General features: G+C 35.2%; 2 pseudogenes; one reads left to right on the top strand and one right to left on the bottom strand.

The window, feature by feature from the left end:
* LOC122136397 overlaps nt 1–3,517 on the top strand; it is a 48,646-nt pseudogene extending 45,129 nt beyond the window's left edge.
* Nucleotides 3,518–5,229: 1,712 nt separating this feature from the next.
* On the bottom strand, nt 5,230–25,093 carry LOC109094185 (annotated as a pseudogene).
* Nucleotides 25,094–26,158: the final 1,065 nt, after the last annotated feature.

The following is a 26,158-nucleotide window of genomic DNA, read 5'->3' on the forward strand; positions in this document are numbered from 1 at the left end:
GTAGAAAATTACCAGGATCCCTAGCAGAATGGAATTATGTTAAGTGTTTTTCTGTGAGGCACTGTGAGTTATCTTGAAACATTTGCTTTTGAATGAATTGTTTTAAAAGTGATTTAACAAATGTAATTCTGATCTTGCTTCAGTGGACTCCCTCTGATGGTCATTATGTCACAAGGACTTGGTGTGTGGAGCCTGTAAAGGTATGATATATATATATAGATATAAATATATAAGGGTGTGTATATGATGAATATTCTGTCATAGGAACTGAAATACAATATATTGTTAAATACAAACAATAATACTGTTATTTAAATTACTTACAATTTGAAAATAATATATATATAGATATATATATATATATATATATATATATATATATATATATATATTATACACATTTTTCATCAAAAAAACTTTGGAATGGTTGTGTTTTTGACGCAATGAATGGCTTATTCTGTTACCTCAAAGTGTACAGATGATTAATGATGTTTTAAAAATAACTTTAGCATTAAAGCCCAAGTTTGCTGAATCAAAGGACATCTCTGAGTTGGCTCACAACTTTGTCATGATTAACTTGGAGGTAGGGAGCTCCTCTTCTCATTATTTACAAAATGCATATTTTAATTCCATCAGAGAGGGTTAGATGGGTAGATGGTTATATAATGTGTTTTTTTTCCCCTGTATAATTTTTCCCTATAATAATTAGGGGTTTAAACACGTAGTGTAATTGTAAGGATTTTTATTATTATTTTTCAAATGGTCTAGGAGATTGATATTCAGATAGTCTAGGAGCGATTTCATGTTTTTGTTTGCCGTTTTTTTCGCCCCCTATTGGCCGATTGGTGTGAGTCTTTGTCAGGTTCTCCCCAAATTGAGCTTTACCATCTGGCCAAGTTTCAAGTCTCCAGGTCTTACGGTTTGGTGGTCTGCACGATCAGTTTTAAAAAAATATAATAAAAAATCCGCACCACCACAAGGATGCACTGTTTCTATGTGTATTTAGCTTTGATTTGAAATAAAACAGCGCATCTTTGTGGCACGGATGACACAGAAGAGCATACACAGCATACGGTGATGTGGAGAGACACAGAGGAGGAACCGTTGACAAAGGAATTATTGAAATAAAGTCGTTATTTTTGTTTTTGTTTTCTTCACTTACAAAATTTGTTCCCATCACTTCATATAACCCCAGATTGCACGTCTGATGGCAGATGGAGTATTCTGACGACGACTTTCATACCTTTTATGGACCTTGACACTGTTATTTACTCGGCAGTCTATGGGACAGTCTCAAGCCTCCTGGTTTTCATCCAAAATATCTTAAATTGTGTTCCAAAGACAAACTGATCTTTTACAGGTTTGGAACAACATAGGGGTAGGTGCTTAATGACAAAATTTTCATTTTGGGTATCCCTTTAAAGTGCATGAAACCCGGTAATCGGTGCTTGTAGATATATTATTTATTTTTTTTATTATTATTTTTGGCTGAAACCACATGTAGTAATAGTGTGTTTGATTATATTTCACATTCTGATTGCATGTCCCATGTGGCTATAGGATGAAGAGGAGCCAAAAGATGATGCCTTTAGCCCAGATGGCGGATACATTCCAAGAATACTTTTCCTTGGTAGGTCATATACATAAACAAACCTCGCATGCAAATTGACTAGCTTTAGAACTTCAAACCATTGTTTAAAGGTAGACTCTTCCTTCAAATATTAGTGGCCTAATTAAAGTCCATTTTTGTGGTGGTAGTAAGAGTCAGTCACCTTATGGGTGTGGAAAAGTTTTTACCAATAACCAGAAGAATATGACTCCTTTTATCCCGGTAACCATGGGACGGTTGCAGAATTGCAGAAACACAATGTTTTATTCTTGTGTGATGCTACATGATCAAGGTGACTATCACACACCATAGATGGAAAAATATATTTTTTTCTTTTGTAGATCCCACTGGTAAAGTCCATTCTGAGATCACAAACAAGAATGGGAACCCCAACTACAAGTACTTCTACAGCAATGCAGATCAAGGTAAGAAATTCCAAGAAAAAGAATATTTAAAAAAGACACACACACATATTATATTCATTTATTATCACTCACTTTTTTTAGCAGTGCTGTTGTTTGAAGCATTTTTACCTTTCATTTTTCCCATATGGATTTAAAAAAGTCTTTACTACACCATTAACTAAACCAGCTGCAAGTGAACCACAGATTTACTAACTTTTATTTGAGTATTTAAAAATCAGACAAAAATACAAAGGTACAATACTGTGTAATTAACACTTTATTGAAGGAAAGAGCAATGTTTCCATCCACCTGTTTTTTATGCACATTTTAAAATATTGCATAAAAAAATGCTGGATGGAAACACAAAGATTCATTTTTTTATCGATAAGAAATAATATGCATAAACTGTGATAAATTCCTCCATGCGCATCGAAAAAGTCATGTGACTTTTGCACAATGGGACAGGATAACTTGACTAGCAGTGGATCGATCTTGCTGCACAGCTTCTGAAATGTTGTTATGGTCATTCTGAAATCCCTGAGCAAACTTCAATAATGCGAAGTGATGGCATCGACAAAAGCATAAATCTTTGATTACCAAAGCTCACAGTAGGTCTGCCTTTAAAGGTTTCTAAGTTAATGTTCAAAAATGAATTTCCCTATGGAGAAAACAAATGGCATTTTTACTTCTGGAATCTGACTGTTGCACTCTGTAGAATAGGAATGCAGTAGTTATGATGTAACATTTTGCTCAAATATTTTACAGTACATTGAAAAATGTTGTTGTCGTCATGCACACTATAGGGCATTGTTTACTTGATCATAAATACATGATAAATAATGCAATGTATTGACTTGATCTGTTTCTGAAATGAATAGTTTTTGCTTGTTTTGCTTCTAATAGCAAACTTTCCAATGGCAATGCAAAACAGGGCTGACTGTGTGTGCAGTCTGAATTTGAAAGACAAATGAGATTTTAGGCGCAATGTGAGCAAAACGAGCGAGATGTCCCTTGACCACATTTCTCTTCTGTGTGCAGTTGTGGCTAGCATGAAGGAAGCTCAAGACAAGCTGACTGGCGATGCCTTCAGGAACGCTCACATCGGAGATGAACTCTAAGAAGGGCAGAAGCAGCATGGAGAGATCTCAGCCAGAATACTGCATCACATTGCTGGCCACATTATCTCCATCCATCCATCTCCAACCTCAGCTCCTCCTGTCTGGTGTTGATCTGCTATAGCACAAGACAAGCTTCAAAAATGAAGGGATTTATAATGCATTCACGGATTACATTTGAAAGTATCACAGCTTGCGGTAGATTGGCTTATTACTTTGAGAACCAAAGCATACTTACTGTCCATGTCACACAAAGGGTGCTAAAAGGTTTTTTTTCTCGTCTTGCATTTCAGAAATTTAAAGCTGACGTGTCCATATTGATTATTCATGTTGAAAACAATCGCCCCTCTTGACTGCATTCTCCACGTTTTTTTTAAGAAACATGCCAGTAAGGCAATTCTCATGTGCTTCCAAAGCCATATCTTGCAAGCTGCGGTAAAACTAATCCCAGTTACCCAGTCACTTTTTATGAAGAGCTTTATAATCCCTAAACTGTACCCACCTAAAAACTATTATGTATGTTTTCATGAGCGTACCAGTTCTGTTAAGTTAAAAGTTATTAAAAATGCTAACAGTATCTCTTAAACTTGCCAAGTTTAGTCCTCAATATATGGAGTCACCTTTCATTTTAAAGACGGATTTTTACTATTGACAATACCTGTGAATTAATGCCTGTAATGTGAACTGGTACTTTTTTCTTTTCTTTTTCTTTTTTTCTCTCTATGTAAAATGAGGCTACAAATAAAGTTGATATAAAATATTGGATTTTTACCAATATGTAAAATGAGGCTACAAATAAAGTTGATATAAAATATTGGAATATAGTTATTTCAGTGTTAGCTTACAGAGTAGCGTGACCAATACTTAAATCTATTATATTTTAGCAACAAGTTTCCAAAAGGTACTTTATGGTAATGAAATACCACCTAGACTAATTGGTGCAAAAAAACTAACTTAATTATTTGCTGCATGGTGTTAAAAACTAGAGTAAAATTAAGTTGAAAACCCATTTGTAAACCAAACAAAAGTTAAAAAGGATATAAAAGGATCCCTAAACTATTGTTCAAAGGACTTAATAATTAATGCTTTTATTCATCAAGGATGAATTAAGTTTACCAAAAGTGACAGTAAGGACATGTATAATGTCACAAGATTTCTATTTCGAATAAATGCTGTTCATTTGAACCCATTTCTTAATACATGCAGCCTTGGTGAGATTAAAAAAAAAAAAAACTTAAAATATCTTACAGGCCCCATTTTTTATTTTTGGTAGTGTACAGTACATGCATCTCAAAACTTTGTTTCATCGGTATTAAAGGACAACAATTTTTGTATTCATATTCCACATTATGTTGTTGTTTTGCCTGCTAGGGCTCTTACACAGACCACAACCTCATGATTGTTGCTACAGCAGGGGGCAGTCATTATCCAGATAGTCCTTTTGTTCCACTGTGAAATGAAAAATTGATGGGTTTGCGGTAAGTCAAACCCCAGTGCAAAAACACTAATAACATTCTGAGCATAATTCAATGCTGTTAAATAAGAACTAAATGACATGCTGTGGTTTGAATTCTAAGCAGCAATCTAACCCACCGTTGATAATCTAAAAAAAGAGAAAATTCACAATGCAGTTTAATGTATCCTTTTTTCACCTTTAATAAATGGAGGGGGAAAAAAAACAGGCGAAGACAAAACCTGTGATTTGAGCACAACAGAAATTGTTCATACAAAATTACACTGACAACACAAATGTGAAGGCACAAAAACATACATCTATCATACAAAGTGATCCCTTATGGATTATTTTTTACAATAAACTAATAATAAAATCAACAATGTAACCAATTAATTTTGTTTTTGTTGTTTTTTAATTAACTGGTTGGCACTATTTTTTTATGTGTATATTTTAAATTGACTACAGTGTGATAATCAGCTACTGAAAATGCAATTTCTCAAAGTTTCATTACTTTATTAAATAAATTACAGTCTAAAATCGCTCTAAAAAGACAATTGATGTATATCCATAATTCTATACAAAATTCTCTCTATGCAAAAGTGTGTTTCAAACACCACCCTTTCCCTTGGCTTTTTTTTAAAAAAATTTTTAAATATCATAAACTCCCAGCTAAACCACAGAAATAAATTCTTTAGATTCTCATCATCATCCTGGTGCAACTGCTGTTGAAGCTCTTTGAAAGGCTTGAGAATGTATTATGTGAAGGAAAATACAGTGGTGATATTTACTATTATGTTTTATTATTTATTTGTAAAAGTATTTTTGTCAATCACCTTAATTAAAATGTTCAGCATGCTAGCTATAAACTGCATGAATCTGAACAGGATGCTCGATTTCAGCTCAGTTTTTTAATGTGTGGTGGTGGTGTGTGTGTGTGTGTGTGTAGCAGCACTTAAAACCGTCCCTGTTTAGCGTCACCGATGGCTCCCCAGACATCGAACACAAACTCATCTGGGAAGGCAAAGTCACCGAGAGCCTCGTCCAGAGCCATGGCAAACTCATCAGGGTTCTTCTTATCTCTGCCCACCTCGACCATTGTGGCGGCTGTACAGAAGTGTGAAGGAGGATACAGTCATCTCGTTTTGCAATACTTAAAGCCTGACACATTTTTAATAATATTTGTTAATGCAACAAACCTTTGCAAAAGTCACTTCGGCACCCAGATTTGACCCAGATTTTTTTTTATACAATTATATATATATAAAATGTATTTATTTGTTTTAAATATAAGCAATGCAGAAATTAAAAGTGTATAAAATGCACACTACCAGTGCAAAGTTCTTTTCCTTTTTTTTTTGTAATTAATGTTTATTCAGTAAGGATGCATTAAATTGATCAAAAGTGTCAGTACAGACACAATGTTTAACAAGATTTCCATCTCAATTAAATGCTGTTCTTTTGAACATTCTCTATTTAATAAAAGATTATAAAATAATATTTAACAATATTACTGTTTTAATTGCATGTTGTTCAATAAAATTCAGCCTTGGTGAGCATAAGAGACTTTTTTCAAAACGTTAAAAATCTTACTGACCCCAAATCTTTCATTGGTAGTGTATTGTCTTAAAACACACTTTCATAAATAATAATAAACATAGCACTTATACAAGATATGCAGCTCAAAGTGCTTCACAACATATAATGCAGGCATGAAAAGAAACATTGACAATACAATTTCACAGAAATCTCACCTAATTCAGTGTCTCGAATGCCCATGTAACTCTCAAGAAGGTCATCCACTTTCTTCACTGCCTTCTCGTCAAACTCTGAGGGCTGTGGAGTAAGAGAAAATCTTTAGATATACTCCTCAGTTGAATGTCATCATGACTCTTAATTCTATCAGTGACCATGTTATTACATGTTTCTGCTTCCAACATGAAATATGAAATGAAAGGTCAATTTTATTTCAAAATTCTTCTGAATTTAGTTTTTTGTTGCACAATTCTGACTTACGGTGTGTGTGTGTTCACTGCTGTGTGTGTACACTTTGGATGGGTTAAAAGCAGAGCACGAATTCTGAGTATGGGTCACCATACTTGGCTGTATGTCATGTCACTTTTTCACTTTCTTAGTTTTCTGAATTCTTAATTTCCATCTCACAATTCTCAACTTTTTTTCTTGAAATGCTGAGTTTACATCTTGCAATTCCAACTTTCCTTATTACAATCGAGAAAAACGTGTCAGAATTGCAAGACATAACCTAAGAATCACAAGACAAAAGCCAGAATTGTAAAATATAAACTGAGAAAACACAGTTACCATCTCCTCGACTGTTGCAGGACCCTTGGAGCGCAATCTGAGGGTTTCTCTGCCTGTGCCTATCTTGCCATCTCCTGACAATTTGCCTCCGCCTCCGCCTCCTCTTGACCTTGGTTCAAGCATCTCTGCCAAGTGAAAGAACATTTTTACATTATGTTACGACCCCAGTGTGGGTCATATTGTGTGGGTTTGGTTGTCCTTTTGTTATCTGTTTTGTAGGTTGAAGTTGGAGTGAGTGACGTCATAATGACACACCCTGTGCTAGAGCTGATGCCGGCACACTAAAAGCAGCTCCCTTTCAGTCGTGACGGGGGTTGCTCTCCCCCTCGTGCCATTTTGTTGTGTCTTGTTCCCGTTTTTGGTTTATTCTTTTACTTTATTACATTTAATAAATGTTATTCCTTTTTGCATACAACTTCAACGTGTCATTCCCTTCTTTGTCGCGGCTTGCGAGCCGTAAACAATTAAATGAACATTATTCAATAACATTTAATAGACCACATTCTACATAGCAAAAGGGGGTAAACAGTAACAATAACAGTTCTAGAATTCATCAATACTTATTTTTCCATCTAGACTTCAAAAAATTATTCAATAAAAAGTTCTAAGCCTCTAAGTCTTGAATCACATAAGAAGTGTGGATATGAGGCAAAAAAAGATGCATTTAATGTATTTCATAAGACAATTATCTACTAATCAAGTATGGTGAATTATGTAAAGAAAATTGAGTATAAAACGTCAAATACATAAAAGTAATTTAAGTCTGGATTTTGTCTATTGCAAGTTTTTTTTCCAAGCTTTCTTGCTGCAGTACACATTGCCTTGACTTCACTGATTGGTTGATCTCTCTTGAAGATTATGGGTAGTGTAGTTCTTCATTAGGAATTAAGCAATTACACATTTTTCTTTAAAAATGAAATTAAAATAATTGACTTTTGGCTTCTTCAGAAGCGAATACAATCACTTATCAACCTTAGAGCTCAAGAGCAGTCTGTAATATAAGATGTATACTTTAATGTAAAAAATACATTTCTGTATTGAGAATATAAATGGGATTTTTCAGTTCAGAAACTACTGTTGCACTATACTGTCTAGATTTTTTTTTTCATACACCAGTCACAAAATGTTCAAAACCAAAAATATCCAGACAAAAATTTGTATTTCAACAAGAATGAATGACAAACCGAAGGCTTTCATGGGCTCCACGAGTTTGATGGTGAAGGATTGATCCTTGGGTAGCTCCTTCAGCATTCGTGCCACCTCAAAATGCCGCATTCCAACGATGTTCTTTCCATTAATGCATTCGACATGATCTCCCACACAGATCACCTTTACCCCATCCACCACACTGCCCTCTTTGATACGCTGCCAAATGGAAAAACAGACATGCTTCATATTTAATAATAACTTTTGTTAACATGTTAAAGTAACAATTGAACAAATGCATTTTTGGCACACTTTTAATTTAACCATTAACCAGTCTTAAAATAATATGTATAAAGAGTAAAAAAAAAAAAAAAAAAGGGTCTAAAACTCAACTAACACTTTGCTTTAAAGATACATATCCAGCAATTAGAGTAATACAGCATGTGATCTTACAAACACAGGGTGGCGTTCTTCTAAATTAAATCATTAACTTTTCTCAATCAAAGCCTGGCTAAAAAGAGATTAAAAATTACTTTTATTTGTGCACAGGGATATCTTACAATTTACAGAAAATCATAAAATACTTTTACTTTCAAAAACATGCAAATTGTTATCTGTACATGGGCAGTGCTAGTACTACAAGCTATGAGCACTGCACTTGGAAAACTAATTACACTGCTAAAGGGGTGGCATCCCAAAATAGCACTGATCTAACAAAGCGTCATTGTGAGTCTACCTTTATGAAGGCGTATCCAGCTCCATTGTCTGTGATGGTGAGCCCAAGTGCCTCCTCAGCTTTGTACACCTCCACCTCCTTTTTGAGCCCTTTTATGTGAGCGAAGATGAAGTCCTCCAGTCCTATCTGCCCTCCCAGCAGCTTTTCCATATCAATTTTGTGGGTGTTGAGTGTGCAAAATAGGATCTGTTGTAATGCATCGAGAGAAGAGTTTCAACTATGAGATGGCAAGTTTTAAAGTCAGAGAACAATGAGAACATTGAGGATTTATGCAAATGTACTAAATTTAGTTTATTAGCTAATCCCACAGCCAAAAATATAAAATGTTCATTTGTTGTTTAAAGGGATCATGAAATGAAGAATCAAAATGTTCCTGACATTTACACGTATAAAATGTTACTCTAGAATAAAAGCATACTGAAAGTTTCAAAACTCAAAAGTAACTCCCCAGTTTAAAGGTATGCTTACATAACAACAACATAGTAGAAATTGTTTTTTAAAAAAGTTTTTTTCCTACAAATTACAAAAAAGTTTTAAAAACAAACACTACAAAAATGTAATCACATGGATCAGTGAAAATGACTAAGTATTTTTTTTTTCAACATGCCCATTAATGTGCGTCATTGATGTATGTAATCATAGAGGTGTGTTTTGAAAAACTCATATCTGTCCATTAATCACAAGAGCAATACTGCTGTTAGGTAAAAAAAAGACATTTTTTGGTGTGCAAAAAAACTTGTATATATACCGCATTTCATGATCATCACATCATAACCTGTGATTGTGTGCTCATGTACATATGTTCTTTGATCGTTTTTGTTTTTAATGAGGACAAAACTTTATAAGTGCACCTCAGGAAACATTATAAAATAATTTCATGACTCCTGTAACTTCACCGAACATACTGTAACATTTTTAAAAGATAAATCAGAAAAACATACTCTACTGACTCTAAGTAACTTTGCAAATACATCAACTTATTCTATTATAACCTAACAGTCTGTTAATACTGCTTTATTTATCATGTACTTGCAAAGCTATTTTTACTTAGTACTGTAGAATGTCTAAAAATGGACTATCGAAATCAAGTGTAACCAAACTTTGCATTCACTAAAAAAAAACGTGTTCTCTTGAAAACCTTTCCAGAGAACCTCTCCAGAGAAACTGCAAAACATCTGCATTTTCTCACTAAAGTGTTGCATTCCTCTGAAACTTTGCTTTTACTCACAAAAGCATTGCAATACTGTTTTTCCTCCCACCTCAAAAGTATTTTGAGAGAATACATAACAAAGACAAGACAAAGTTTCTCACCGGAACATATTAATCCATTTGCAAAAAATAATTTTTCTCCCATCTCTCTCTCTCTCTCTCTTTCGTGTCCCTTTAAGGCCTTTAAGGCCTCATTTCAGAACACAGAGTGCAAAAAGAAAAAATATCATTACCAATAAAATTTCCCTTTATTCTATCAAAATCTATCAGGACTGTACTGCATTAGCTCCCAAAATTATGTCCTACAACTGTCCAGGGTTTCCCTTAAAGATAACAACATAAATAAAAGGACACAAATAATTAACATTAATTTTAGTAATAATATTAATAATAATAATTTGTTCTGTAAGTGTTTCAATTAATACAGTAGGATCATTTTTTATTTTAATTTATGATCCAACAATGATTTCTTTTTGATTGTTTCCAAATTACGATAAAACTGGAATCCTGTACACCCTATAAATATACATTTCACTAGGTATAACAGTTTATATATATAAAAAAATCTGATTTAAAAATTGTTAATTTTTCAGCAACAAGTTTATCACTTAACATTTCACAACATTCTCATTTTACAGAATTCCCCCCTTAATCAATGCAGAAAATGTAAAAGAAGTGCAGATTAATGGATAAGATGCATTTAAAATAATAGTTTTTACTATCTATTATGTAAAATAAAATAAAATATACTTAAAAAAATACTGGCATATTATACACAATTTAATACTAATACAAAAATGCAAGAAGAACTTATGCTATTTGTTAGGCTATTTGCTCTGACACCCAGGCCTTTCCATGATGCTGCCAATCCAATAACACTGTTTTGTTGACCTCCAAATGCAGATATCCACACAGACAGATGGAGTCACCCTGGTGTCAGTCATCTAGAAATCTGGCATCATGTCTTTCACTGTGACTTCCTGGCAGCAGCAAGGAAACATGAGACCTGGCAACCTGATACCCCAGATTTAAGGTTCACAGCTGATGAGTTGGGCCATTCAACGCTTGGTGAAAACTAGTAGTATTATATAACAAGTCAAGAAAGACTATTTGTTTCATGATAAACTGATTGTATACATGTACAAACACGCACATTTTCTAGGTAAGGACAACCTTTGGACACAATTTGAGACGTGAGAGAAAAGATCAGTCCATATCAGCTCTTTATAACGACCTTTGGTGGAGCAGCCACTCCAACAAAGACGGCTTGTTTTCTCCCCCTTTTGTTCACTGCAGGCACTTTGGACACACATCAGCTGACATGCATACAAGACTGTTGCCCTGGTTACCGGAGCCTATCAAAAGGCCTGGGATTAAGAGGGAGATTTCGTAGGGACACAAGGGGGGAAGGAGAGGGCTGTTGGCCACTAGACGGCCAGCTTTGCTTCACTCTGGCAGCCTGGGAGGCGGATCTTTGCCATATCTGTGGGCGGATTCATAGACACCTACACTGTGTTACCAAGGCTGCGACTGAAATCATGCTTCCTCTTAAACATCACATGTTTTTAGAGACACAGGACGTCCTCAGCAGCTACGCCGTGATGTACCCACCCACTTCGAATGAGAAAAAACCTCCTACAACTGGCAAATGTTTCACCTTCGATACAAGGCACACCCACAGACAGGATTCCGACAGGCCAACCTCTGCAGAATCACATTCTTGAGACAAGCAGGAAGTCAACTGAGCTGATCAAAACAATCTTGTCAGCCAATATACAGAATTATAGTAATCTACTACAACACTTCTGAGGAAATAAAGTGGATTGTGGGACAAATCTCCATTTTTGGTTGGATAAATAGACGGAGAGGCCTGTTTCTTTGGCAACCAGGTGCAATTTTGTGGTCTTGGCAGGGCAATCTGTTCTAATTAAAATGAAACAATGAACAAATTAATTTATGAAACAATTATTTTTCTTTTTTAATAAAGAGCAGAGCCTAAAGATTAATCAGGCATTAATATGAGTCCAAAAAAAAAGAACTAACGTGATGTATATAGTGGGTTTGGGGCTTTGAAAGATTAACAGACTTTAACAGGTCAAAATGCTGAAGCAGCCAGGATTAACACCACATGAACATGTTTGTTGATGAGGTGAAGAGAATCATCAAATCATTCATTACAACGACTGACTAACCAGCTAGCTTAAAGATTACTGCATAAATCCATTCACAACAGCAAAATAAGACTCAATCAACATTTTTCCATAGGTAATCATTAACATTGCTGAGGTAAAGGATGCTTTCAAAACTTCACTGTTAATGCCCTGTCAATGAAGAGTGTCGATCCTGCTAGTGGAAATCTCAAGTGGGTCAACTTTGTTTTTAACATACTTTACATGACACCTGTTAAAGAGAAAGTTTCCTAAAAAAATTACATTTCTGTCTTCATTTACTCACTTTCATTTCAAACCGGTATGACCTTATTTCTTTATTTCTAAAATTTTCAGTTTCAGATGCTTATGTCCAAAACCAAAACTGTTGCTTTTTTATTCTTGGTGTGGTTCGCTTTCACACAGCAAAGTTTTAACGGACTAAATTTGTTAATTCAAGTCTCGCGCGAGTAAACTGTTCTCTCATTTATCAAAGTTCCACAGTTTATTTTCCGGGATTCCACCGCTGTCATCCGTCAGGATATAGAACGACAACAGCTTTGCGGGCTTATTGTTGTTGTTTTGTAGCTGTCGTTATATTAATTTATCATTTTGAGTAGAAGTACAGGATTCATCAGGAAAACATTTTTAAAATGCACCTACTAGGAAGAAGAGCAATAAGACAACATTATAAAATGAAAAAGTGCGCTTTGATTTTGAATGGCGAAGACGTGCTCACCCAGACATTCACAGGTTTATTTTGAAGTATTAGCAAAACAACAAAGCTAATACTTTTCACGGAATTTACGTAATTACCCATCATACATTGTGATAAAGCCTGGTTCGTTGTTCCGTTAGATCGGATTGATTTCTCACTACAACCAAACCACTCCAGGGTTCGTTTTCAATCGAGCCGAGACCACCTCGTTCAGGTGATCTCGGATCGATTGTTTTGGCCCGGTTGCCGGGTTCACATATGCCCAAACAAACTGAACTAAGGGTGTAAAAGCACCCTAACATTTCTGGGAAAACTATCGTACTGTGGTAGCCAAATAAATGGCATGTTTCTGCTATTTTTTCATTAAGTAAAGGTAACAATCCCATATAACATCTATATGGAACGTGTTTGTTTAAATTACACAGACTGACGTCTGAAGTTAGAACATAACCATCTAAACGGGTTTCAATAGAGGCGCGACTGAAATTGTGTTGTGTTTGAATACATTCCATTCAGCTGACAACAGCAAGTACATACTTGAAGGACACGTTACAACACTGATAAATTATATTCCTTATAATGACCCTGAGCGGGATCAGCCTCTGCTTTCAAGGTGACAAGTATTGCAACATATGACAAGCATGTAAATGACTTCTAAATGAAAGTGAGATGAAAATGGCAAAGACATGCACGAGGACAACTGATTTATGAATCAATACTTTGTAGGGACAATAGTCAATATATCCCCAAAGAGTTTACGTAAGGTATTTTTTCAAATTCTCATTACAGTAATGCATCTTTTACTTTCGAGCTTTGTATTTGTCATACCTTAACAAAATATTATTCCACTGAAAATATAAGTGATCGTTTTCAAAAGCACTTGATTTATTCTCAAAACATTAAACTTAAATATACTAAAGTATTAATTTCAGTTACTGATAATTCAAGAGTAAAAAAAGGTGTACCATATAGTATTTAAGAATGAAGACAAACAAAATGTGTACTTGTGTGCTAGGTTGAAAATATCAAAACACTGGGGGAAAATGTGGTAATATTTAATTCAATATATTCACTGATTAAAATTACTGTCCACCACTGGTAATTCTCAACTATGACACAATAATGTAATATAGTAATAAAAATCACTGTGACAGGACACAATTTTATTAAACTAGCATAAAGGCAGTGCAGCAAATACTAACTTTATGCATAAATACTGTTCAAACAATAAATCAATTATTTGAAAAAATGGTAATACGAATTCTTAATAATCCCATATATTTTTCTATCTATTTTCTATCTATCTGTCTATATATCTAGCACTAATAGGTTCTAGTTATGTCTTAGTCATGAATCATAATGCTAGTAGCTGCTGGTGTGGGTAGGTGGGATATTTCTAAGATATGACTAGACACAAATTTGTGTAGTGCAGAATGAGTCATGAAATATTTTTGCTGGTTTTCCCAGAATAAATAGACATTTTTTTTCTATATTAGCTACCTTCAGTGCCACAAAACTCTAGTTATAAGTCTTTAAAACACATTAAAATAAGTTGAATTTTTTATATGCAAAATATAAAATGCTTTACTTCCTTCGAATTTTAAAATTCCTGCTTGGCATTACAAAATTCACCTTAGCATACCACATACCATATCACTGAATAATTCAACACTGTCATAACTGGAATTAAGTGTTTAGCTAGATTTCAGATGGTTACAGAGACCTGGTCTTGTATCTACAATGGATGATACTGTCTATGAAGCATTACAGGAATCTAGATTGTACATATCTTTACTGGAGGCCATTGTCACAACTACAGTTTACATGAAAGTGTATGTTGATGTCACACAGAGATAGACTGTGTGTACCTGCCAAACCAGATAACATTGATGCTAATCAACATTGCTGCAGTCTTTCCCAGTTTTTTCAAAAAAAAGGTCTACTGCTAATTCAAAGACAACACAAAAATCAACCAACACTCCTATTGATCCTGCAAATCATAGAAAGCAAAACCGACTGTTGAGCAGACAACGCAGTGTCCAGACAGCAGCACCTGCATGCAAATGCTAAACAAATGACATGTTAGCTCCATGAAACGACACATCAGTGAAGTCACGCAGTCGAGCTCGTGAAACAAGAGTTCAACTGCCATAGTAATAAACAGACTTTGACCAGTGAAGTTCTGTAAAATTAGATGAATGTCTTTTTACTCGTATTAAACCACCAGCAGTGATGGCTGAGAAGTTTTGCTTCAGTCTGCCATTCATTTGACAAAAGGAGTCTCTTTGTCACATTAATTTTGCATAGGAAGGTAATGAATGTTGTACACGCGTTAACATGTTAACAGAGGGCAGTCTAACCTAATCGACACTGCCCTTTTAACTGGGTATACTTATTTTCACGAACAGGGAGAAGGTTTGAATGTCTTGGGGATACGATATTGGGATTATTTTAAGTATACCAAACAATCCATAACATATGACAGCTTCCAAACAGTAGCCACCTTATTGGCTAAAAGTGTCAGTCCATGTGTACATTTGTGTCAGTACATTCTTACAAAAGAGCACTAAGAATCAATAGATGACACAAGCAAAAGGGAAATGAAATGCTGCACAGTATATGCACTACTCCGCTCCCTCCATCCCCGGGGAGGCTGGAGCGATTTAATATGTTAGGGTTGTGCCCACTGTAACAGGATGTGAGGGACTTCCTCTGAGGACCTGCAATAAACCCACCGTTTCAACATGCAAATAATTAATGGTACATTTCTAAAGAAAATACGCTGGATTGAGGTATCAGCAATGGTTAAAATTCACAAGGCCATTGAGTGATTTATATTCAGATTACTATCAAATCCATCTGTTGGCTGACCTTTAAACACCACACACTTGATAGGTCTGTCCAAACAGTCTGGCACTAGTCTGACTGGTTTTTAGGATGAACCCCCTTAAGTGCTTTAAGTAGAGCAACTATTCTAGGAAACTTTCTCAAATGAGGACCAACTGATACATGAGAGGCCAGACAACACTATTCACTGACACTCTGAAGAATAAAAGTTTCAGTTACAACCAATAGGATTTTTAACACCTGATGCATTAGGAGAATCTTTTCTTACTCAATACTTTTTAGTTTTCTATTGATTTAGAAAGTATCTATGCACTGCTTTTGAGCACCCAGAATCGAATACACTGAACTCAGAAGCCTATAACACTATATCAACAACTATTTTTAATCTCTAATAACCAAACTCCAATTTTTAGAACCGTCTAAGTTCCACATACCTAATTCAGGAACTTGGATACATCCTTGGAAAATAAAATAAAAATAAAAATCATCCAGTGAGAATAACTACATTAATAATAATGTAATGATAATAATAACATTTCCAACCCAATCCTGAGAAAACACCTAGTTTACAGGGTGGTGCTTTCATTTGAATTTGTAAGAAATTTGTAAAAAAAAACAAATTTGTATGTAAAACATTTATAAATTGCAATGAGGTTGTTGGCATTTCACCTAAAGATTTTATTACAAATATTATAAGCTAAAAGTGGTGCTTTTAGCTTATATGTGGTGTATGTGATGCTTTTAAAATAATGTATATGGGTCAATGTTATACCACTTCTAATTTTTTATATAATCTATTAGTAAAAAATTATATTAAATAGTAATGCACGTAACACAAATATTAACTCGAAAACACACTTAGGAACTATGCCAATGATTAAACTAGAAAAGTTTTTTGAAGAAGCAATTTCTTGAATAAAAAGAAAGAATTTTTTTTTGCTTTTATTCTAAGGAATAAAAAAGAACCAATCAGTGTGTTTGTAAAACCATCATACAGTAAATCTATCATGTAACAAGAACATCAAATAACAGAGAGGACCCCTTTAGACCCTTTATGACTGTCAAGGTCATCAAGTCCTAAGCTTTTTATGAAGAGGTTTTGTTAAGGTTAAATGGATTAACAATAGGAAAACCTTTTGGTATTCATGACTTTTGTATTCACAATGTTTGCAAAAAAATTTAGCTTTACCACTTCGGTGAAATTAAGGTCTGGGTAAAGTATTTTAGAACATTTTACTTGGTGATTACCACCACGTTTTTCCCTAAAACAGTATGGATATACAGTATATATATATATATATATATATATATATATATATATATATATATATATATATATATATATATATATATATATATATATATATATATATATATTCTAAGCACTTTTCACGTTTTAAACACGTTTTTCCTTTATATCATATAAAATACCCCTATTTGCCATTGACCAATTTTCATTATTTTAAAAAGATTCCACTTTCAGAATACAACCTTATTTCTGAAAACCAAAGCTGGTTATCATCAGACAAAAATGTCAACGACGTCCCACCCACGATTTTCAGTTCCCTGTACCCAGAAAGACGCACCTTATGCAAACACCAGCAGGTACTGTAGTTCGAGGAGGTTTTTGATTTGCATGTCAACTTAGTTTGTGTAATTCATTTCTGACTCACCGCCTGCCTACTGACTCGAGTTCACGCTGAGATTCTGAAATATATTTAACAAGTTGACATTTACCTCATCCGGATGTAAATTAAACGCTTCAGCTATTTTGCCGTACAGCTCTTGTCCAGTTTTTCAAAAAAAGGTCTACTGCTAATTCAAAGACAACACAAAAATCAACCAACACTCCTATTGATCCTGCAAATCATAGAAAGCAAAACCGACTGTTGAGCAGACAACGCAGTGTCCAGACAGCAGCACCTGCATGCAAATGCTAAACAAATGACATGTTAGCTCCATGAAACGACACATCAGTGAAGTCACGCAGTCGAGCTCGGGAAACAAGAGTTCAAACTGCCATAGTAATAAACAGACTTTGACCAGTGAAGTTCTGTAAAATTAGATGAATGTCTTTTTACTCGTATTAAAACCACCAGCAGTGATGGCTGAGAAGTTTTGCTTCAGTCTGCCATTCATTTGACAAAAGGAGTCTCTTTGTCACATTAATTTTGCATAGGAAGGTAATGAATGTTGTACACGCGTTAACATGTTAACAGAGGGCAGTCTAACCTAATCGACACTGCCCTTTTAACTGGGTATACTTATTTTCACGAACAGGGAGAAGGTTTGAATGTCTTGGGTGATACGATATTGGGATTATTTTAAGTATACCAAACAATCCATAACATATGACAGCTTTTCAAACAGTAGCCACCTTATTGGCTAAAAACAAAAAACAAAACAAAAAAAACACCTTCTTGGTAAAGAGCACTAAGAATCAATAGATAACACAAGCAAAAGGGAAATGAAATGCTGCACAGTATATGCACTACTCCGCTCCCTCCATCCCCGGGGAGGCTGGAGCGATTTAATATATGTTAGGGTTGTGCCCACTGTAACAGGATGTGAGGGACTTCCTCTGAGGACCTGCAATAAACCCACCGTTTCAACATGCAAATAATTAATGGTACATTTCTAAAGAAAATACGCTGGATTGAGGTATCAGCAATGGTTAAAATTCACAAGGCTATTGAGTGATTTATATTCAGATTACTATCAAATCCATCTGTTAGCTGACCTTTAAACACCACACACTTGATAGGTCTGTCCAAAACAGTCTGGCACTAGTCTGACTGGTTTTTAGGATGAACCCCCTTAAGTGCTTTAAGTAGAGCAACTATTCTAGGAAACTTTCTCAAATGAGGACCAACTGATACATGAGAGGCCAGACAACACTATTCACTGACACTCTGAAGAATAAAAAGTTTCAGTTACAACCAATAGGATTTTTTAACACCTGATGCATTAGGAGAAATCTTTTCTTACTCAATACTTTTTAGTTTTCTATTGATTTAGAAAGTATCTATGCACTGCTTTTGAGCACCCAGAATCGAATACACTGAACTCAGAATCCTATAACACTATATCAACAACTATTTTTAATCTCTAATAACCAAACTCCAATTTTTAGAACCGTCTAAGTTCCACATACCTAATTCAGGAACTTGGATACATCCTTGGAAAAATAAAATAAAAATAAAAATCATCCAGTGAGAATAACTACATTAATAATAATGTATGATAATAATAACATTTCCAACCCAATCCTGAGAAAACACCTAGTTTACAGTGTGGTGCTTTCATTTGAATTTGTAAGAAATTTGTAAAAAAAAACAATTTGTATGTAAAACATTTATAAATTGCAATGAGGTTGTTGGCATTTCACCTAAAGATTTTATTACAAATATTATAAGCTAAAAGTGGTGCTTTTAGCTTATATGTGGTGTATGTGATGCTTTTAAAATAATGTATATGGGTCAATGTTATACCACTTCTAATTTTTTATATAATCTATTAGTAAAAAATTATATTAAATAGTAATGCACGTAACACAAATATTAACTCGAAAACACACTTAGGAACTATGCCAATGATTAAACTAGAAAAGTTTTTTGAAGAAGCAATTTCTTGAATAAAAAGAAAGAAAAATTTTTTTGCTTTTATTCTAAGGATAAAAAAGAACCATCAGTGTGTTGTAAACATCATACAGTAAATCTATCATGTAACAAGAACATCAAATAACAGAGAGGACCCCTTTAGACCCTTATGACTGTCAAGGTCATCAAGTCCTAAGCTTTTTATGAAGAGGTTTTGTTAAGGTTAAATGGATTACAATAGGAAAACCTTTTGGTATTCATGACTTTTGTATTCACAATGTTTGCAAAAAAAATTTAGCTTTACCACTTCGGTGAAATTAATGTCTGGGTAAAGTATTTTAGAACATTTTACTTGGTGATTACCACCACGTTTTCCCTAAAACAGTATGGAGATACAGTATATATATATATATATAATATATATATATATATATATATATATATATATATATATATATATATATCTATATATATATATATATATAGACTCATTCTAAGCACTTTTCACGTTTTAAACACGTTTTTCCTTTATATCATATAAAATACCCCTATTTGCCATTGACCAATTTTCATTATTTTAAAAAGATTCCACTTTCAGAATACAACCTTATTTCTGAAAACCAAAGCTGGTTATCATCAGACAAAAATGTCAACGACGTCCCACGATTTTCAGTTCCCTGTACCCAGAAAGACGCACCTTATGCAAACACCAGCAGGTACTGTAGTTCGAGGAGGTTTTTGATTTGCATGTCAACTTAGTTTGTGTAATTCATTTCTGACTCACCGCCTGCCTACTGACTCGAGTTCACGCTGAGATTCTGAAATATATTTAACAAGTTGACCTTTACCTCATCCGGATGTAAATTAAACGCTTCAGCTATTTTGCCGTACAGCTCTTTGACGTTCGTGAAGCCCTCGATGCGGCCCGTCGGACTCCCGTGCGCGAGCTGCGTGTGAAACACCAGTTTCGGTCGCATGCTGGCAGGTGGAGCAGGCAGACCGCCACCGTTCACCGCGGGCTTCCCAACACTTGCGTGTCCGCTGACCTCCTCGTTTTCCACTAAGTTCGAGCTTTCCTTCGACTTGTTTTTTCTTTTTCCTGAGTCCCAAAGGCATGTTCGCTCCTCTCCCCTGTAAATCCGTAGGGGGGATGAACAGTACACCGGGAACCGGACAGCTAAAACATTGAAGGACGGAAATCAACCTGTTTGAATATGTCCTTTTTGTTCCCACTTTCGAAACCGAGCCAGGGGTTAAAAACGGTAGTATTCAACGGATAATAGATTAGAAAATAGACGGTGTGCTGGTCTACTGTAAACTCTCTTGCCGTTGAGGCGCGGACAATGAACAACTCTATGGCCGAACGCACGCGCGCGCTACAGGACGCCGTGACGTCATCCAGAAACTCATTTACCTGGCTCAGGTGTCAATTAATTATTTTTTTTAAACTCCAACCGGTGAAAGCAAAGATAAACACGCGCCTACCAATAAAGATTATTATATCATAAATAGTAGCCTACTAAAGATACCACTTTCCTCTCAAAAGTCAGATTACGTAACAGTTACAGTAGTGTAGAAACTATAGCTAGATAACCAATAATCATTTTGAATTTCTAATAGGCCTAATCTATTTCGCCCAGTAGTGTGTAAATAATTTTTTACATCTTCGTACCATTCACTTTTAATCATTTAGTCTTGTTTGCCATAATTGTTTTCACTGAGTTTTAAAATCTCGTTTCTGCTTTCAGAAATCATATCCATCACTGATACGATGACTAATTCTGAATAGCAAAGGTTGCTGACTATTCTGGATCTTATTTCCCTCATATAGACTGATTTTTACATGTGGCGTCCTCTGGCGGATATTTCAATGAATCACGTGTACAGTAGTTGAGGGTTCTGTACCTCCTACAATTTTATTCAGTTTGTATCATAAAGATTTAACCATAAACTTTCAACACAATGCACTAGGAGTAGTCAATGTAAGATAAAGTAAATTCTAATAATGCAAACGCTCTCCTAACTTTCCATGAATAAACATTGTATGCTAAGAACCAACAGCACAAGTAACCAAATTTTTGGTCTCTGTCAAAGACAGTTACATTATGTGAGTCCGTTCCTCACATTTAAAAGGATCTGACGAATCAGATCTGAAAAGGCATTAAGTAGAGTCCAGCTAAATGCTATCACAAATGAAGGCAGGTATCCATGGCCACCATCACAGTTCACTCCAAGCCATCATTTACTAAAATGATATCATATTGTGCATTTAGAAAGAATAACAGTACATGATCTGTCAGTACAGATGGGATCTACTTGTAAAAGGCAAACAAATAAATCTGTATAATTCTAGTCTGCAAAACACTTATTTCAATACCGCACAATTCAAAAGAAGCATACAAATAACTAACTTTGTAACTAACTGGACACAGATTGCACTTTGAGTTGGCACTGTCACTGACATTCACAAGCATGCAACATTATTCATATATATGTATCAGATACATAACAAACACACACACACATATATATATATATATATATATATATATATATATATATATATATATTTAACACAGATTTAGATAAAAAAATAGAAATTGCACATTCTCAAAATTTTGATTTGTCATATTAGTCCACCTATGAAGGGGACTGAATTGTTCATGTAGAAAACTGTCACTAAAGTCCAACCTAGCTCACTTTATGAGACCGGTAAGTGTCGTTTCAGGACATCCTTGGCATTAGATGGCAGACTGTCAGGAAAGTTCACATCAAACTCCACAATAAGGTCCCCTCTTTGTTCTGGGTTCTTTGGCAAGGGCAGTCCTTGGTCCAGCAATGATCTTCCTCATGCCAGGTTTGACAACATCAGTTTATCTTTATATTGCACGTTTTACCATCTATTGTCGACACGGTGACAGAGCAGCCACACAATGACTTTGAGCAAAGAAAAAAAAAAAACAATCGTTAGTAGGATAAGAAATATTGGTAGAACTTTACAATAATATTCTAAATAATATTATCTTAACTTTAAATATGCTATAAGATGAAGAACACATAAAAGCAGTATCGTTAGTATTTATAACTGCATAACTACTATATAAATACTACATTTATAAAAAAAAATGATTGACTATTTTAATGGATGCCTGGTGCGAGACACTTTCAACTCGGAGATAGTAAACTCTGTAACTGAACTGAACCTGCTTTTAGATTACGCATTCATTTTAATTTTATTTTGTCATCTTTATTCATAGATCTTGTTTCACAGTATGTTCTTTATGTGCTGTTCTTAAAAATGACAAGCATCAGGATAGGAAGCTGGGAACAGAATGAAAACTTTCACATTATGACAGTAACCTGGGCAAATACCTATAATTCAAAATTAGGCAATACTGCAGATATTATGTGCAAAAATGCATCCAACTTTTTCCCTTTTGTTGCCTATATCCCATCCAACAGCCTGATAGCATGTTTTACTGGTTTGACGGCCACTCTGTGTCATGACATTTACAGACACACTGTCTATCAATGATTCTCTGCCATATATGTCCAGTTTAAGTGGGCGAACTCCTTTTTCTGGCATCTCACATCAGCTGACTGAGCTCATATTCCTTCCTGCCCAAACTGCATTATGTAAGAGACAAGATTTCACACAAAGACTTTGACATTTTCTAGCTAGGCAAATTTACAAAACCTTGCCTTATACAAATACAATCCTGCACAGATAAGATAGGTCTATAGACTGTAAAAGTGTTTGTATTTTTAAATTGACACAAAATGCTACAGCTAAACTGTACTTCTTACATACTGTAATTTTACCTAAGATAAATTGTGGAAAATTTGCTTGCATTTAATAGGATTAATAACTGGTACACATTTAATACATGTAGGTCTTATTTTACTGTAAAATTACTGTTTAAAATATACTATTGAAAGTAAAAATAATGAATTACCATATAATTTACAAGGTGAAAATCTATATTATGTTCAACAAGACAACATTTTTCAGTCAGATGCATGAATGGATGAACAGATAGATTCACAGCTCTGCTGTGGATTTAATTTACCATATATAATTGAAAATTATATTTCATGTACTTTTATTGTAAAATACTGTAAAAAATGATTTTGGAAGTAAAAAAAATCATCTAATTAAGGAGAAAATCTATATTATGTTCAACAAGACACAACATTTTTCAGTCAGATGCATGAATGGATGAACAGATAGATTCAGAGCTCTCTATATATATTGTCTTTTACAGTCGGATGGATGGAAAGATGGATAGATAGACATTTACAGTTAGATGAATGAATGAACATTACAGACAGACAGTCACAGATAGATAGATAGATAGATAGATAGATAGATAGATAGATAGATAGATAGATAGATAGATAGATAGATAGATAGATAGATAGATAGATAGATAGATAGACGGATTGATGAACAAATTAATTTGTAAGTTGCTTCTCTCACCTGGCGCAAAACTGACCCGGACCGGGTACACGATATCAGACCCCTCTCGGCGAAAGTGGGCGGTGGGGCTTGGTCTTTAATGACAAACACGATATCGGGCAGGAATAGTATTAGGCGATTCGTCCCCCTCGCGTGGAAAAGTGATTTTGGTTCCCTCTTTCCATCCACGCTTGATCTCAATTGTGAGGATTTTGTCCTCGGTTCTCAAAGTCCGACCGTCTGGATTCAAGCGCTTGCGTGAGATTTTCATGCGCTTGGTGCATCCGTGAAAGACCTCCTCTAGAGACACCCGGAGCTCGTGGTGGATCGCGGGGTCCTGTTTTCTGCGCGGCGGGCCTCCCTGACCGACGTGCCGCTCGCGTGGAAATCCATTTATGTTAAAACTCGTGAAAGAGAGCCAAAGGGGTCATTTCCGTCCACCTCCATGTCATCGTCATCTCGTCCATTAACTTTCCTGCCAAAAAATATCTCGAAAGGATTGGCTCCCCCGAAAAACGTGGCAAACGTCGCGTGAGGATCTCCATGGAATGTGTAGGTGAAGTTGCCTCCTGGCCCGTCGGTCGCCCCTCCACCTCCTTTCAGGCCTAAAATTCACAGATTTTACAGAACACACGTTTTATCTCCGGAAAAAAATCTGAGGAAGATTTAGGCCACAGGGCCCATGATGTTAAAGGCTTTAATTACTTCTGCATCCCACTGCAGAATGCTTAATAAACAAACACACATAAATCATCATGCGCACGTCAAACCAGAGCCTATAATTACAACAGCGGTGACATAGCCTATGCAATTTCGACTCATAAATACAGAACATATAGAGTATTTTCCGATTTTAAAGAATGTGTTGGGTTGAGCACTGAAAAGGACAATAAACCGTTCCCCTATGGTCAACTTTGTGTAGGCTACTGTCGGTAAATGTCCTGAGAATTCGGCTTTCATTACTTTTACATCCGATAGGATTTAAGAGATTAGCAGAAAGAAGGATTAAGCATTCATATTTTCGCTGTTTTTACGGATATTACAGAGATGAAGCAAGCCTACCTTCTTCGCCGTACTGGTCATATATTTCTCTTTTCTTTGGATCACTAAGGACATCATAAGCCTCCGCGACCTCCTTGAATTTCTCCTCCGCATTGGCTGTCTTGTTTTTGTCAGGGATGCCATTTCAGAGCCTGTTTTTCTGTACGCCTTTTTGATGTCGTCTTCTGATGCTCCTTTTGCGATTCCCAATATTTTGTAATAATCTTTGCCCATTTTCTCCTACACGCTTCCCGAGGATTCGTCAGTGTCTTGAAAAAAGACAGCGAATAAATGCACCGTCGTGGCTACGGTGTCAAACCTGCCTCTTTAAACCGTGATACAGATGATCAGTCGATCCCGTTGTGTCTGTTTGGAAGCGGTTACTCAGCGCTAAAGATCTGTGTTATTTTACCCTCTTTAAATAGCCATTGCTCCCTCCCCTGTACCAGTGCAGCTCTGGAATCAGAGTGTGCTTTCTAGAACGTAATAGCCGAGGCACGTCATTTCCCATTTCAGACAAATCTAAATTCACTCGAGCACGATTATCTATCTATCTATCTATCTATCTATCTATCTATCTATCTATCTATCTATCTATAGGATTATGGGATGGCATTTCAGTGGCTCTGTATTTACAGTTCATAATATATATTTCAGTAGATGATACAATGTTATATACCAACCTTGAAACCACTTAAATCTGATTTGTGCCTTAAAATATATTCACAACATTATAATAATACACGTGGTAAAATGGAAAAACATCTGATGACTTAATCTTTTGATGAAGTTCATCAAAGATGGACTTTCCATGAACGCTGGCTAATAATAGACAGAGCAGTATTAAAATACCACCAGGGAAACATACGTAAAAAAACAACAACAACAACAACAAAATAAACATTAAACAACATAAATCAAATATAATCGATCTATCTATCTGTCTATCTATGTCTGTTAACCTGACTGTTGTCGATTAAAGGAAAGCCTGATTTCGATTTAGAAACCTTTAGATTAAAACAATAGTAATAAAACTAAATAATAATAATAATAAAACAATAGGCCTAAAAGTCAGACCCCATATGCTATCATATCTTTACCTATTTTTAAAACGGTAATGCTACAATTGTGTTGCAGCTAGTAATCAAAGTTGCTATGGATGCAGGCTATTAGACGTCATTTTCTGAAAATAGATGGAAAATATGAGATAATTAAAAGGCACCACTCTAAGAATAGTAGTTCGATTCTTTTCACTGGCAGGCGGCATCCTGCCAGAAAAAGATCCAGTTTCCTCCCCATCCCAACCTTGTCCTCACTCAGACCTGCTTTGCATACTTGAAGCAATCTTTGAAA

The sequence above is a fragment of the Cyprinus carpio genome, chromosome B2 (assembly GCF_018340385.1).
Source record: "Cyprinus carpio isolate SPL01 chromosome B2, ASM1834038v1, whole genome shotgun sequence".
Lineage (NCBI taxonomy): Eukaryota > Metazoa > Chordata > Actinopteri > Cypriniformes > Cyprinidae > Cyprinus > Cyprinus carpio.